At 34.6% G+C, this 5,468-nt stretch overlaps 1 pseudogene; it reads right to left on the bottom strand.

Moving 5' to 3' along the window:
- Positions 1–4,688: 4,688 nt before the first annotated feature.
- Positions 4,689–5,468, bottom strand: part of LOC122576647 — a 7,685-nt pseudogene continuing 6,905 nt past the window's right edge.

Here is a 5,468-nt window from a genome sequence, read left to right as displayed (position 1 = left end):
TTTGCTATAATGTCCGCATTTTAATCGCAAAATGCATTGTTTCATTTAAGAAAAGTGATACAGTATATTCATTCGTTATCTTTCCTATTTATTAATCAAAAATTATGAATGAAAAAACATAAATCTCAGTTCTCAGATTCTGTTGCAAGTCATTACAATTAGATATGGACATGATTTGCACCGGGTCTGATATCTACAAAATCGTCTAAAACTTTCAATTTTTATATGTAATTTATCGTAGATATCTTATTATACATAGAAATTTATTATATATAGAAACCTAACCTCAATATTTAACCAATGGCGAAACAGTAAGCGGTAGAATATTTCACGTGAGATTGATGTTATCAGAAAAAGTTTTAACAAAAATTGTTTAGTTCGAAAGAAGATATCACATATGGTGGAAATTACTTTTTTGTTATTACCAGTTTGAAATTACCATTTCAACTTTATTTTTGCAAATGGAATCATATTTTTTTTAATACATTCATCGATCTATCTTTGTATTCCTTACGACAAAATTAAAAAGATCTGTAGGTTCAGCAGATATGTTAACTTGAATTCGTCGTATGAAATCCAGGTATGGACGCGAAACGGCACTCTTGTGTTTACGTTATCTTTGTCTTTCGTTTGTTTCAGCGTAAACACAATACCGCTTCGTGTCCTATGTTTATCTTTCATACGACAAGTTAAACGGAAGATATAATCTAAATTAACAGTTTTTCGACATAAATAGATTAATACTTTTTTATATGGTATGAAACGTTACGTTATCGGTTACACCACTGTTGTTTACAAAGCACGAGTTTCGACTGATTGGTAGATAAAAAAGAATAATAATAGCAAGGAAGAACCGATTTGGAAGAACGAACCTTTCGTTTACCTCTGAATCTCTCATCAAACAGGTCATATTGTGGGATGGTAGCATACTTTCCGCGGTGAACGTATGTACATATTTTTCATATATATTGTTTTAATATAGTTATTAACTATACTTATTGTTATATATATTTATATTGTGGTATAAGAATATAGCCAAAAAATCCGTCTGTTTTAAACCCCTTCCTTTAATGTATGTAATTAGCTTTTTGTAGACATGAACGCACAAAAGACATATGAATGTTAATATTATTTCGTTTAGCGGAATCATCGAACAACACAAGCAATTCTTTTTCACATTATTTTGCGAGATACGATGGCGCAGTTCCGTTTTTAACGTGAACTACGACGGTTAACTGAAATGTAACAGAAAGGAAATGAAAATTCAATTCATTACCTATAAAATACCTTAATTATTTTTCGATATAATTGCCATTTGCATCATTCTATATTTGGCAACCCGTGATAAGTTTCTTCATTCCGTCAGCGAAAAATTCTGCTGGATACCTCTGGGAAAGTTTTGATCAACAACTTCACTGTTCTCTTAACTTCATTTTCACATTTGAAATGAGTTCCCCATCTCGTTATTTTTCATTTATAATTTGTATAAAATGAAACTAAATCGTCACCGCGATGTGTGTATCATCGTCTGCTTATACTCTAACTGACACCTCCCGAGTGATCGCGGCTGCGTCTGCACGCTGCTTGAACAGAAATCACATCAAAATCAGCTTCGCGCTTAATGTTTTAAATGCCTCTGTATCGATATGATTCACGTATTTCACGCCATGTAATTTTTCTGAAAGCAAAAATGTTTTATATTTTGGAGTTTCTTCCCTTTCCTGCCAATAATAAAGTGAGCGCCAGGAAGCAGACTTTATAATTGGTTCGAGTATTTTATTCTTGTATTTGCCAATGAACGTATTTAGTTCAAGTAATGAAGAAAAATCCCCCTTCTTCCAAGAGTCATCATCACAGATAGTTGAATGCAAGGGCTCATTCCCTGCTGTGTTCTTCTCGATTTTCCGATACTGTATAACATGTGTGGTTCGAAAATATCTATCAAGGAATAATGTTGTGACTTGGGATAAGTCGCTAGATGATTAGCACAAAGTGCATGTAATGTAATAAATTTGATTATCCGAGCCGATATGGACCGAATCTACCTCGGGTAATCGAAAACTCGGATGACACGGAAACGTCTATTGGTGTCCATAAATGGTATAACAAAATCATAGAAAACATTTATAAAACATATAATACAATACTGCACATGTATTTATGTTTAATTTTTGCTTAATCAAAACTATTCAAACAGTTTAACTGTTTTCATAATAGCTGAAACATACTCTTTATATTGAAATTTTGAAAAAGTTGAAGTTGTAGCCAAATTCAAGGCACCTTGCATAATACAGAACTTCGGTTAAGGTTGACTCGGATTACCACGGCACGATTGTAAAGAATATGACTTCGAAATATGTTACACATTTAATAACAAATAATTGTTATGTTTGTTTATTCAAATAAAAATTTTAATATCTGGTGAAAAGAGTCGGAATTAATTTTGGTCGATTGGTAAAAAGGTCCGCAACGTTCGGCCATATAAACATTAATACACCCGTGACCGGTCAGCAAAGTGCTACGATCGAAAAATGAAGCAAAACTGTTGACAATTTCGTTGTTTGAATTTAACTGCTTTTTGCTGCGTTGCAAGACAGCGTGAGCTATTATTTTGTATGACATTCTATAATTAAATAATTACTTACTATAAATGACATTGATATGTCTCTAAATGATTTTTGAATCGTTTCCGAAGGCCTTTAAATTCTCAATTCGTGGCTTATCTGATAATGTAATTTCGTACGGTAAGTTTCGATACAATTCTGTAAACGTAAGCCCACATCTCAATTTCGACATCAATACACAGTTTCCGATTTCTTTCGCCGATTTGTGCATACAACGCATCTTCTGCAACGCTGTTGTCATTGGAAGATTTGAAATGAAATGTCTTTCTATAAATTTCGCAATAGAATTGCCCGATGTAGCTCGTGACACCGATGTCTCTTTCTCTGCATACATTCTTAGCAGACTTTTTTTTACCAATGCGTATAATGCGAAATTCTAAATAAGTAGTTGTGCAGTTCATAATTTTCTTGTATATAATGATGCTTTTGAGTACTGCTGTGTTTAATAGCCGTGGAAATAGTTTTTCACAACGCATCTGCTTTCTTTTTCTTTCAACCAGATAGAGATGGAGCATCTGATCTTTTCGATCCATACTTTCCATTTTGTCACTTAGCATTTAGCCAAAACCGAATGAATATTTTCATCTGAGAAAATTTGTATAATTACCTCGAAAACTTGGTAACGGTAATCTGTAATCAATGTTTTATAACAATGCATACCAGCAGATTAAAAAATATACGTGTGAGAGGATATCTTTTTCAGCGAAATATGTTATATTATAAAATTTATACAGGTCTTGTATCTATACAAAAATCACATACAACTTTTTTAATTTGTGATATAGATATCCACAGCTCATAGTACAATCTGAAATACAGGGTGCGCCTAAGTCATTTTTCTTCCCCCACATCATTTGAAAACTTATTGCCATATATAAAACAGCTCACATCTTTGATGACTTTACTCGATGAGTCTATTTCGGATTTCTTTCTGATAAACACGTTCCTGGTTTCGTTCCTGCGTATCTTTATCGGGGGATGAAATTAGGCAGAAAACCATTTTCTGTGCGTGAAAGTTGAGGAAGTGAGAGAAGAGGATTGCCTGTTTTGAATATGAAAATAAAAGCGATGTACTACACTTCACCAAAACTAAATGCTAGAATTATATACTTTAGTTGAAATACGATCTCAAATGTTAGGAAATAACGTAGTATACTATTGACGAAAAAATAAAGCGTTACAGAAGGCTCTCGAAGCGAATTTTGTTTGCGTTAGCTGTTACTTTTCTAGCGATATATCTATTTCAAATTCCGATTGCCGCTCATAAGTTGGAGCACTGAATAACAGGTGTATTGTCGACCAGTCGCGGGGAGACACGATCGCAAGGAAGCGCGTCAACGGGAGTCGTAAATTCCCGTTACGATTATAAGAATCGACACCACGAACGGATCGATCCCCTTATTTCTTGTGGGATAATAGAGGTGATTAATTTGAAATAACACTATGATTAACAAGTTATAAACTATGTATTTTCAACGACTTAATACACTATAGTTACTCCGTTGCGTATAACACAAATGTCGTAGATGATTCGTTGACGTGTGAAGGACCGATAGAGTTCTTACGGACCGTTTTCGTCAATTTTCTCTTTTTATTCTTAAAATCACTTGTCATTTGAATCGCTTCGCTTTTTCCTCTTGCCTTGGCTCTCTGAGCTTTCCTTCTGCTCGTCGTCACTTCCTTCCTCAACTTATTTATCTCTTCGCGTCGCCAATAGTTAAAGTTCTTTCTCGTTTCCAGGGTTCTCTGCAAACGCTCCCCATATGCCTCCTCGTCATCCAAATTATCCATAAATAAATTATCAAAATTCCGGTCAAACATTAAAATAAAATTCTCCATGTCGGCTTCCTTCGTCAAGTACCAAAAATTGTCAACATTACGTCTCGTCTTCTTAGTCGTGAAATCACGCAGGACATAATAATGGTCCAAAGCTGATCAAACCTTTGGTATTTTCCTACCGGCATATTTCCTTGCCAGTTCCAATGCAATACACGTTGTCCACGCTGTTGTCCAACCAGTCCGTTCTTCGTGACCAAGGTGATCTCGTACGGATGCTTACCTTACTTACCTACCTACGCAGCAGTCTTCAATCGGCGGGAAAGATCCAATTCTTGACTGAAACAAAAAACCAAAAAAGGATTAAATTATTATATATTTTTCTTCTGGGTGAATTAAGAAAAGGCAAAAAAATGTGAAATTAAAAATTTTGGCGTGTTAAAAAAGAACTTCAAGGTACTATAACGATTATTTAAATAAACTTTTTGACGAACTCTTTTAGTTCACTTAGAGAAGAATTTAATACCGAAGAAAAAATTTTTGGTTCAATTAAGTGTCGTTTCGTTTTTTTACTATCACGCCCGCCAATTTAGAAAAATCGTGAAAATAAAAATTGGAGAAAACGCGTTTCAAAGTTTACAATAGGAAAAAATATAAATTTTTAGTTACGTACGTTGATAATCTGCCAATCAGCTATTCCTGGTCCATATAACAGTCCTTCTGCTTTTTCAAAAGCCTCACTTTGATGCATTTGATCGAGTTTATGAGCTGTACGAGTCTCTTTACTGCTAAATGCTTGGCGCTTGTTGTCTCTCTCGATCCGTTGCGTGTCAGCGATATCAACAAGCACTGCTGGCCTATACTCAAATTAAGCAACTGTATGACACTCAAAATCGCTGAACACCCTTCGTTGAACATACCTGCAGCCATGTAGGCAGCAATTTCAACGATTTTTTGGACCGAATTGAGGTGTTTTGGAGTGATGAGCCAAATTGTTGAGTTGAACGATTCATTGGAATTTTGAGTATAACCGTCTAAGCATCGCGTTAAAGGTTATCGTTTGAGAGA

The sequence above is a fragment of the Bombus pyrosoma genome, linkage group LG16, assembly GCF_014825855.1.
Source record: "Bombus pyrosoma isolate SC7728 linkage group LG16, ASM1482585v1, whole genome shotgun sequence".
In the NCBI taxonomy this organism is placed as follows: domain Eukaryota; kingdom Metazoa; phylum Arthropoda; class Insecta; order Hymenoptera; family Apidae; genus Bombus; species Bombus pyrosoma.
Note: the sequence above shows the minus strand (reverse complement) of the source record. Positions and strands in the feature narration are given on the sequence as shown.